Source organism: Chrysochloris asiatica, unplaced genomic scaffold (assembly GCF_000296735.1).
Source record: "Chrysochloris asiatica unplaced genomic scaffold, ChrAsi1.0 scaffold00057, whole genome shotgun sequence".
NCBI lineage: Eukaryota > Metazoa > Chordata > Mammalia > Afrosoricida > Chrysochloridae > Chrysochloris > Chrysochloris asiatica.
The window spans coordinates 8,489,103-8,501,290 of NW_006408575.1; the positions used below are offsets into that span (position 1 = coordinate 8,489,103).

The following is a 12,188-nucleotide window of genomic DNA, read 5'->3' on the forward strand; positions in this document are numbered from 1 at the left end:
GTCCTGCGGGATTTTTCTCCCACAAGCTTTACTCCATTCATGTTATCACAGTCAACTCTACTTTGAGGAGGCATCTCTTCCCCAGTCGCATTTTGAGTGCCTTCCAACATGAAGGGTTCATTTTCTGGCACTGTATCTGACAATGTTTTTCTGTTATTCATAAGTTTTCAGTGACTAAATATTCGGAAGTAGTTTGTCACTCTTTCTTCCTAGTCTGTCTTTGTCTGGAAGCTCATCTGAAACCTGTCCACCATGGGTGACCATACTAGTTATTTAAAACACCGATGGCATAAGTTTCAGAATCACAGCAACTCACAAGCCATCACAGTATGACAAACTGACAGACAGCATGACAAACTCCAGCCACTGGAGGTATCAGAAATTCCAAATTTTCACAGGAGTTTCAGTATTTTCAGTATATATGTTGGGATTTGATAATGGTTCATGGCCAGTAAGTTTCAGCACCTTCTTCACACAGACAAAGGCCCATTCCCTGTTCTCGGCATCTCTGTACTTTGTTGGTCCAACTCAGACAGCAACTTCAGTATGTTCAGTGCAGCCATATCGTGGCAAGAGTCCACATCCTTTCCGATGCTATAGCTGATCAGAGGTGACTGAGAGGAGCAATTGATTAGCAATATAAATTCATTCTTGTTGTTTTTTGGGACATCTTTGTATTCAACCTAGAACCCCTGGACTCTGTAGACATACTGCAATTGCTCTGAGGTTCTCAGGAGAGGTCCGTGGGGTACGTGTCCTGAAGAGATGTTATTCTTTACAATGGTCTAGGCTGTGGGAGAAGTGTGGACATACAGCAACTTCCGGGCTATCATGGCAGTCACTGTGGCCTTGGCAGGATTTGGAGCTGCCCTGGTGAGATCTTTGGTGTGATGTCCTTGACTGACACCCACAGCCTGGCCAACCTCGGGCACCATGAGAAGAATTCCAGCATCCTTAACTCATCTTCCTTATTACTAGATCCATTGTCATTTGCACAGCCAGGTTCCCAAAAGGTCACTTTTCTTCCATCCCCTGGTTTCTTTATTGGCATCTTATCCTCTGACTTGAGTGTTGGCTTGGCCAGCTGAGCCTGTGGAACTTTGAAACCAAGGATCTCCAGCATGTTCTCGGCTGCATTGCATTTGTTGTTATTGTTGCTAGGCGCCACCAAGTCATACGGACTCATAGTGACCTTATGCACAGTAGAACGAAACACTGCCCAATCCTGGGCAAACCTCACTACTGTTGCCATGCTTGAGTCGAGCGATGCTGCCGCTTGACCAATCCATCTCTTTGAGGGTCTTCCTGTTTTTCTCTGACCCTCCACCTTACCAAACATGATATCCTTCTCCAGTGACTGGTCCCTCCTTACAATGTGTTGGAATATGAGAGATGAAGTTTGGTCATCTTGGCCTCCAAGGAGCACTCTGGCTGCACGTCTTCCAAAACGGATCTATTGGTTCTTTTGGCAGCCCATGGCACTTTCAATATTCTCCTCCAACACCATAACTCAAAAACATCTATTCTTCTATAGTCTTCCTTATTCACTGTCCAGCTTTGGCATGCATATGAGGTTACTGAAAATACCATAGCGTTTGGCCACCTTCTTATTGTGCCTACTCCTTCGGCAGTGTGGTTTCCGACCTTCACCTGTATCACAAACTCCCTACAATGGGGGCAGGGTTTCCTGGGTCAGGAGCAGTTACTCCCGCTCTTTCTCCTTTGCTTTCTGGATCTGGGTCAGTCTGCTAATGGGATTCATTCCTTGCTGGTATTCCGGGCACACATGTAGTTTGACTACGGACTTTGTTTTCTTGATTCTTGGCTTCACTCGTTCAACTGTAGGGAGTGGAGGTAACTTCTTCAGCTCCTCAAGGACAGCTATGGCAACATTTTTCTTTGAAATCTTCTTGCTCTTGCCTTCCCCTTCCCCTATGAACTCTCCGACTAAGCCCTTGGTCACAAAACTCCTCCTGTGCGGTGGCCCACTCTCTCCTGCAACCTCAAAATTCACAGGCAAGTTCCGTTTAAGTGCAATCTCAAACACTTGATTTATTTCAGATATATTAAGATTTTCTTTTTCTGATTCTCATCCATTCACCTCCAGCCGCTCTGAAAGGGGCTCATTCTGCAGGATCCTCAGTGCTTTAGCAGCAGCATAGTGTTTCACAGCCTGTCTTGTCCTTCCTTTTCCATTAAACTGCTGCCCTCCCTCAGAAAGTTCAGCTTGATACAGTAAAGGTGGAACTGGAAATGGGTAAATGTACCTTGGGGGAGAGGCACCTCCTCTCATGTTGTAGTTCTAGGTGGACTACCCTCGAGAGTAAGGGTCAACAAGCTTGCAGATTGTTGTTTTTCCAAATTTAATGCACTGTGCATTTAGTTCTACAGTAGGAGTTATGCTTTCTTAAAAAGAGGATGCCCCAGGAACAATGTTGTTTTTGTTCAGTTCTGAGAATCTATGTGGTTAAGAAGGCGAGTCCCCTGACTGGCTGTCCTGAGTGGCGACAACAAGGAAGAGAAGGAAGAAGGGAGAAAAGGAAGGGACAGAAGGAGGGAAGAGGTGGAGTGGCCCTGGAGAGGGCGGGCGCCGGGGGTCAGGGTAAGAGGGAGCAGAACGAGACACAGTGGTAGCCTCCAGTGCAAACGCTGAAGCTTACTTGTATTTTTTTATTAGTGTTGTTAAGTTGAGCTTGTTCCAAATCAAAGCAAACTTGTATAGGGTTTTTGAGAAGCAGCTGGTGAGTTTGAACCACTGACCTTGTGGTTCAAACCAATATTTCTATCTAATATTTATTTTACAGTGGGGTTTAATATTTCAAAACCTTATTTGAAAAAAATAAAAAATAAGTGTATGTTAGCTCTAGTCCCACATTTAAAACAATAAACATGGCTTTTCAGTAGTCAGATTAGATCTTTTCAATTTGTTTTGTTGTTGTTGAGTTAATGCTGACTCATAGGGACCCTATGCACAACAGAACAAAGCACTGGCCAATCCTGCACCATCCTCACAGTCATTATGCTTGAGTCCATTGCTTTTGCAACTGTGCCAAACTATCTCATTGGGGGGGTCTTCCACTTTTTCATTGATGCTTTCCTTACCAAGTATGATGTCCTTCTCCAGGGACTAGTCCTTACTGATAACATGTCCTAATTGAAATCTGGTCATGCAGGCTTTTACAGAGCATTCTGATTATACTTCTTCCAAGGTAATTTTATTTGTTCTTCTGGAAGTTCATGGTAATTTTAATATTCTTTTCCAACACTGTAACTCAAATGCATAAATTCTTCTTTGGTCTTTATTCATTACACAACTTTCACATGCGTGCAAGGCTATTGAAAATATAATGACTTGGATTAGGTGCATCTTAGTCCTCAATTAATATCAATTTCTTTTAGATTTCCTCAAAGAAAGAATGAAGACATCCAGTAGATTTTCTTTGGTTAAAGTGGAAACTACCCCAAATTAACCAATCTGCTTTTCAATTAAATTCAAATCTCAACATAATATGTATTTACTGTACACACACACTAAATACAAAAACTAAGAAATGAGTTATAAAAAAGCATGTATACACAAACACACTTGAGAATGTCACTGACTCATTTGTTCAGTTCCTTCAGCTACAAAATGAGTTAGTCAAAAATTAAAAACAAAATTAAAAAGTACCTTAATCTGTCAAACAAGGGACATTTTACTTGGAAAGTAAAGATAATAAAATATTTAAATTTAAACTTTTAAATGTAACTGCAGAGATTTGAAGTATGGTTGTTGAATAGAGATCTTATTGCACAAGCCAAAACAATAGTCAATCAGAGTGGTTCTATCTATACCACTCTGGCCTTCAACTTCCAATGGCTATATTAATGCTGATTTATTTACAAAACTCTCTGATGTGTATTTTGTACCCTTGTCCCTCGTTCCATTCTCTGTTTGTCTCTCTCCTCTATTTTTCCCGTGTTGATATTAGTTGATGTCCAGTCTGTTCTGCCTTATAGGAACTCCACTTACAACAGAATGAAACACCACCCAGTCTTATACCATACTCACAATCGTTTCTATGTTTAAGCCACTGTATCAATCCATTGCATCAGTCTTCCTGTTACTTGTGGTCCCTCTACTTTATCAAAGTAGCTGAAGAAAATGAAAAAAAGTCCATGAGAGTCAAAATATGACCCTGAATACATCCCACTTGAATTTAAAGATCATCTGAAGAACAGATTTGATACATTAAACACTAAAGACCGAAGACTAGAATAGTTGTGGGATGACATCAAGAAAAACATACATAAAGAAAGCAAAAAGTCATTGAGAAGACAAGAAAGAAGGAAAAAGTCAAAATGGATGTCAGAAGAAACACTGAAAAAGTCAAAATGGATGTCAGTTGTTCAAACAGAACATGGAAACACTGAATGTTTTAAAATTTTAAAATGTGTGCAATAAGGTTGTATTCTTTCACCATACTTATTCAATCTTTATGCTGAAAAATTAATCTGAGAAGCTGAGTTATATGAAGAAAAATGTGGCATCAGGATTGGAGGAAGACTCATTAACAACCTGTGATATGCAGATGATACAACCTTGCTTACTGAAAGTGAAGAAGACTTAAAACATTTACTGATGAAGATCAAAGACCACAGCCTTAGGTATGGATTACAACTCAGTGTCAAGAAAAAAAAAAAAAAAAAAAAAAACCCCACCACTGGACTGATAAACATCATTCTCTCAACGGAGAAAAGATTGAAGTTGTCAAGGACATCATTCTTCTTACATCAACTATCAACACTCATGGAAGCAGCAGTCAAGAAATCAAATGACATACTGCATTAGGCAAATCTGCTGCACAAGACCCTTTGTAAAGTGTTGAAGAGCAAAGATGTCAGCTTGAGGACTAAAATGCACCTGACCCAAGCCATGGTATTTTCAACATTTCGTATGCATGCAAAAGCTGGGCAATGAATAAGGAAGACCATAGACAAATTGATGATTTTGAGTTATGGTGTTGGAGGAGAGTACTGAAGGTGCCATGGGCTGCCAAAAGAACCAATAGATCCATTTAGGAAGAAGTGCAGCCAGAGTGCTCCTTGGATGCAAGATGGCCAAACTTTGTCTGTCATACTTCTGACATATTGTTAGGAGGGACCACTCACTGGAGAAGGATATCATTTTGGAGGGTCAGAGAAAAAGAGAAAGACCTCCAACAAGATGGATTGACCAAGTGGCAGCATTGATGGACTCAAGCATGCCAACAGTAGTGAGGTTGGCCCAGGATCGGTCAGTGTTTCGTTCTGTTGTGCATAAGATTGCTATGGGTCAGTATCGATTCGATGGCACCTAACAACAACAACAACTGTATCAAACATGGTGTCCTTCTCCAGGGACTGGTCCATCCCAATAACATGCCCAAAATATATGAGGTAAAGTTTTGCCATCTTTGCTTCTAAGGAGCACTCTGGCTTTACTTCTTCTAAAACAGATTATCTATTCTTTTAGAAGTCCATGTTATTTTCAACATTCTTTGCCCTGCATTAGGAACATCTCAAAGATAGAAATGATGCATTGAACATGAAAGATTGAAAATCAGACAAGTTGTGGGGTGAAATCTTCTGCTCCTTCTGCAAAAATGGCTTTTTTGTTTGTTTTCTAAATTTAAATCAAGAATGTTTTGTAAGGCAGAAAAACTAAGTATAATCAACACGCTACTTTGGATGCCTAAGGATGAAAAGATGCTTTCCTGGAGCAGCAAAGCTGAAGAATTTTGTTATTTTTCTTTCATGTTCTGATTTGAAGATCTTTATTTCTTTAAAGTACTGTAATACCTTGAAATGCTGTTTACCAGACACTTATCATCAGGACTATATGTAGCCTTGACTTAATGAAGACATCAAATCTAAAGACATAATCCTTTTTGTTAAAAAAGTGCTTGCACCCTGTGATTTAGGAAAAGCAGAGATTTCTAGCTGAGGTTTTGTCTAGAACATGAGGTAGTTGGTTGAGTAAACTCAGACAAGTCACTGACCCTATATATGCCCATTTCATATTCTGTTATTGAGATACTTTACCAGATGATTGCTTAGGTCTCTTAAACCATTGCTGTTGATTTCAACAGATAGTTACACTCTACAATGACACAATTGAATGGCTTGAATTTTTCTACTGATTATTAGTAATTAACATAATTGCTTCTATTTATCAAATATTTGTCAATATTTATCAAACACAGAAGTTGCTGTTCTTCTATTTATCAAACACAGACGTTACTGTTCCATTTGGATGTCCTAGTATGGCACTGTAGGATCAGCACAGGACTATGAATCATAAGGTCAGCATTTCAAACCCATCAGCTTCTCCTTGGATCATATGGTTGCAACAAGTCAGAAGCAACTTGATGGCACTTAACAACAACAACAACATTCCGTGTACTCATCACAGCAATCCTAACAATTAAGATCAAAATATAATTCCCCAATTCCCACTTGTTTGTCAATTTGTCATACAGTAATTACTTTTAAGTTGTGATACTAGAGTATATGAACTGATATTTTAAATATTAGCAGTAACACTGCTGGTATTTAGTGGATAGGATTTAGGAGAGCTTCCAGACTGACAGAAAGAAAGCCCTGGCAATTTCCTTATAAAACGTATTGTATTTTTGTTGCTAGGTACCTCTGAGTTGATTCAGACTACAACAAATTTCAAGTGACTCTGTGAACAAAGCACTACCTGGCCTTGTGTCATCCTGAAAACTATTGTTATGTTTGGGTCATTGTTGAAGTTACTCTGTCAGTCCAGGTTCTTGAGAATCTTTCTCTTTTTCACAGGCCATCTACCAAGTATAATGTCCTTCTCCAAAGACTGACCCCTCCTTATAACATGCCCAACATACGTGAAACAAAACCTACCATTCTCACTTCTAAAGCATATTCTGGTTGTACATATTTCTTCCAAGACAGATTTGTTTGTATATGTTTGATACTCTTTGTCTGCACCATAATACAAATGCTTGAAGTACTTTCCAATCTTCCTTGTTCATTGTTTAACATTCATATGCTTATGAGGTGACTGGAAATAGCGTGGTTTTGTCCAGGTGTACCTTGGTCCTCAGAGTGATATGTTTGCTCTTTAACACTTTAAAGAGGACTTTTGCAGCAGATTTGTCATTGACTTATTGATTGCTGCTTCCAATAGCTTTGTTTGGGGATCCAAGTAAATTTAAATTCTTTCCAACTTCAAACTTTTTTTGGTTATTATGATGTTGTTTGTAAAATCAGTTGTGAAAATGTTTTATCTTCTTTAAATTGAACTGCAATTCATACTGCATTTCATCAGTAAGTGCTTAAAGACCTCTTCACATTCAAAAATCAAGGTTGTATCATCTATTATATTGAAGGTTCTTCTTCCTCCAATCCTGATGCCAGATCTTCTTCATATTGTCTAAATTCTCAGATTATTATCTCAACATACAGATTGAATTATTTATAAGTGCCATAGACTTAGTTCTGACCCATAGCGACCCTGAATAAGGTTTCTAAGGAGCAGCTGGTAAGCTTGAACCACTGACCTTGCAGTTTATTCCAATGTTGTTGGTTATGTTTAACAGTTTAATGCTTATTCTATGCACCACACCAGGAAAGGTATCATCCACAAATTCAAGCTGGATTTTGAGAAGGATGTAGAACAAAGGAAACCACAGCTGAAGTCAGATGATACTTGATTGCTAGCAGAGCATACCAGAAAGATGTTGGTTGTTGTTATGAGTGACCACTAAATCAGCACCAAGTAATAGTGACCTTATGCACAACAGCATGAAGCACTGCCCAGTCCTGGAACAATTATGTCTACGCTAGAGTCTACAGCCATACAACCCTGAATGTGCCCGATCTCGTCTGATCTCAGAAGCTAAGCAGGGTTGGGCCTGGTTAATACTTGGATGGGGAACCGCCTGGGAATACAGGGTGTTGTAGGCTTTTGTTTTCCACCACACGTCTGTGAGTTTGTCATACTGTGGTGGCTTGGGAGTTGCTGTGAATCTGGAAGCTATGCCACTGGTATTTTAAATACCAGCAGAGCCACCCATGGTGGACAGGTTTCAGATGAGCTTACAGATGAAGACAGGCTAGGAAGAAGGAGAGACAAACTGCTTCTGAATAGTTAATCACTGAAAACCTCATGAATAGCAGAGAAACACTTTCAGATATAGTGCTAGAAAATGAGCCCATTCTAAAAAAGAGGTGACCCAATGGAATGCAGAAATCATCAGATTATATCTTTGATATCCCATGCAAGTAAATTTCTACTAAAAGTAATACAGAAATGGCTACAAGCATACATTGACAGGCATTTTCCAGAGGTTCAAGCCAGATTCAGAAGAGGGCGTGGAATGAGAGATATCATTGCTGATATCTGATGGATCTTGGCTGAAAGCAGAAAATATATCTGATATATGTTTACCTGTGCTTTATTGACTATGCAAAGGCTTTCGATTGTATGGATCATGACAAGCAATGGACTACATTGTTAAGTATGGGTATTTCTGAACACTTGATTTTGCTAATGAGGAATCTGTTCATGGACCAAGAAGAAGTTGTTTGAACAGAGCATGGGAACACTGAATGGTTTAAAATTAAGAAAGTGTGTGATAGGGTTGTATTCTTTCACCATATTTATTCTCAAACTATATGCTGAGCAAATAATCCTAGCAGCCTGGGTTATATGAAGAAAAATGTGGCATCAGTACTGGAGAAAGACTCATTAACAACCTGCGATATGCAGATGATACAACCTTGCTTGCTGAAAGTGAAGAAGACTTAAAATATTTACTGATGAAGATCAAAGAGCACAGTCTTTGGTAGGGATTGCATCTCAATGTAAAGAAAACAAAAATCCTCACCACTGGACCAATAAACAACATTCCTATCAATGGAGAAAATATTGAAGTTGTGAAGAACTTCATTCTTCTTGGATCAACTGTCAACACTCATGGAAGCTGCGGTCAAGATCAGATGACATATTGCATTAGGCAAATCTGGTGCACAAGACCTTTTTAAAGTGTTGAGCAAAATATGTCAGCTTGTAGACTAAGGTGCGCCTGACCCAAGCCATGGTATTTTCAATAACCTCATATGTATGCAAAACGTGGACAGTGAATAAGGAAGACTGTAGGAGAATTGGTGCATTTGAGTTATGGTGCTGGAGGAAAATATTGTAAGTTCCAAGGGCTGCCAAAAGAACCAGAAGATCTGTGTTGGAAGCAGTGCAGCCAGAGTGTTCCTTGGAGGCCAGGGTGGTCAAAATTCATCTCTCATACTTTGGACATATTATCAGGAGAGAGCAGTCGCTGGAGAAGGATATCATGTTTGGTAAGGTGGAGGGTCAGATAAAAAGAGGAAGACCTCCAGTGAGATGGATTGGTAAAGTGGCAGCATCAATGTGCTCAAGTGTGGCAATGATAATGAGCTTGGCCCAGGATAGGGCATTGTTTCATTTTGTTGTGCTCTGAGTCGCTATGAGTTGGTACCGACTTGATGGCACTTAACAACAAGAGACCATTACTGTTGCCACTGTTCCAACCCATTTCATTGAGGGTCTTCCTCTTTTTCTCTGACCCTCTGCTTTATCAAGTATGATGCCCTTCACCTGGTACTGGTCCCTCCTGAAAATATGCGTGGAGTATGAGACAAGGATGCTGGCCATCCAGACTTCCAAGAAGCATTATGGCTGTACTTCTTCCAAGATATATTTGGTAGTTTCAATATTATCCTCCAACACCATAACTCTTCCTCTTTTTCTCTGACCCTCCACCTTACCCAGCATGACATCCTTCTCCAGTGACTGTTCTCTCCGGACAATGTGTCCAAAGTATGAGAGACAAAGCCTAGCCATCTTGGTCTCCAAGGAGCACTCTGGTTCCCCGTCTTCCAAAACAGATCTAGTGGTTTAATTCTCCTCCAACACCGCAATTCAAAGGTGGAGGGTCAGAGAAAAATAGGTAGACCCCCAATGAGATGGATCAGCCAGGTGACATCATTGATGGCGTCAAGTGTGGCGGCGGTAGTGAGGTTGGCCCAGGATCGGACATTGTTTCGTTCTGCTGTGCATGGGGTTGCTATGAGTCCGTTCCGACTTGATGGCACCTGACAACAACAACAACAACAATACCATAACTCAAATGCATCAGTTCTTCTATGGTCTACATTATTCATTGTTAAACATCCATATGCATATGAGATACTTCAAAATATCATGGCTTGGGTGAGTTACAGCTTAGTTCTCAAACTCACATGTTTGCTTTTGATCACTTTAAATAGGTTATGTACAACTGGTTTGCCCAATTCAATACATCATTTGATTTCTTGACTGCTATTTCCATGAGTGTTAATGGTTAATCTGAACAAAATGATGTCTTAGACATTAATATTTTCTCCATTTATTTTGATGTTATTTGTTAGCATTGTTGTTGGTGTTAAGTGTTTATCGCGTCTGTTCAGACTCATTCGAACCTGAACAGCATTTCTGAGGAGTGACTGGTGAGCTTGAACTGCTGACTTTGTGTTTCAAACAGACTTTGCAGTCCAGTGCATTAACCCACTGTGCCACACCAGAAGTCCACTTACTGGTATGTTCTTGTTGTTGTTAAGTGCTGTTGAGTTGGTTTCCAAAGAGCTAGTGGTGAGCTTGAACGACCGAACTTGTGGTTGAGTTGGTTTCCAAAGAGCTAGTGGTGAGCTTGAACCACTGAACTTGTGACCTTGCAGTACAGCGAATTAACCCCACAATGTCACACCAGAAATACACTTACTGGTATCATGGTAAGGATTTTTGTGTTCTTTACAATATATACAACCTGTACTGAAGACAGTAGTCTTTGATCTTCATCAGTATCTTAAGTCCTCTTTGCTTTCAGCAAGCAAGGTTGTATCATTTGCATAACACAGGTTGTTAATGAGTCTGCCTACAATTCTAATGTCTTGATTTTCTTCATATAATCCAGCTCCTCTTATTATTTGTTAAGCATACAGAATGTGTAAGCATCATGAAAGAATACAACCCTTTTGCACCTTCTCAAATTATGTGCTCAGCATTCAGACTGAATAAATATGGTGAAAAATTACAACCTTAGCACACATCTTTCCTAATTTTAAACCAGTCAGTGTCCCCTTGTTTTGTTCAACCTACTGCCTCTTGATCTATGTACAGGTTTCTCATGAACACAATTAAGTGTTCTGGAATGTTCATTTTCTGCAATGTTGTCGTAGTAGCTTATCATGATACACACAATTAAAAGCCTTTGTGTAGTCAATAAAGGACAAATAAACATCTTTCTGGTATTCTCTGCTTTCATCCATGATCCATCTGATGTCAGTATTGCTATCCCTCATTCCATGATCTCATCTGAATCCAGCCAGTATGTTCTCTGTCATACTATTGCATACATTTTTGAATTACCTTTAGTAAAATTTATTTGTATAAAATATTAATGATGTTGTCTGATGATTTCTATACTCCATTGGTTCACCTCTTTTTGGTAGGGGCACAGATGTGTATTTCCTGCAATCAGTTGGCCAGGTAGGTATTTTCCAAATTCCTTGGCATATATGAGTGAGTGCCTCAAAACAATAGCAACTTATCAATGTACTACTTGTGATAGTTAAGGTCTTCTGTCTACTTGACTAACCATGATTCTCAGTGGTTTGGAAACTGAGATATAGCTATCCTCCATGATATGATTTGATGTGGTAAATCATTAAGAGGATTAAGGGTGGAAAGGAGCTCTGGTAGTGTAGTGGTTACGAATCGGGCTGAGAGCCTTAAGGTTAACAGTTTGAAACTACCAGCTGTTCTGCGGGAGAAAGATGAGGTTTTCTGCTCCCGTAAAGATTTATAGCCTCGGGAACCCTGTACAGGACTGCTATGAGTTAGAACTGACTCCATGGCACATAATCACCACCGCCAACCACTTTTGTTGTTATGTGTAGTCTAGTTTGTTCTGTCTCATAAGAGAGTTTTATAGGGTTTGTGAGGAGTGGTTGCCACATTTAAATGTAGTCTCCAGTCCATTGTTTAAACTACAATACCACAACAGGACTCCCTTAATCGAGTCGGAACCGACTCATAGCGACCCCATGCACAGCAGAACGAAACAATGTCCGATCCTGGGCCAACCTCACTACTGCTGCCACACTTGAGT

At 39.9% G+C, this 12,188-nt stretch overlaps 1 pseudogene; it reads right to left on the reverse strand.

Moving 5' to 3' along the window:
* Positions 1–470: 470 nt before the first annotated feature.
* The window catches only part of LOC102839947, a 14,531-nt pseudogene continuing 2,813 nt past the window's right edge, over positions 471–12,188 (reverse strand).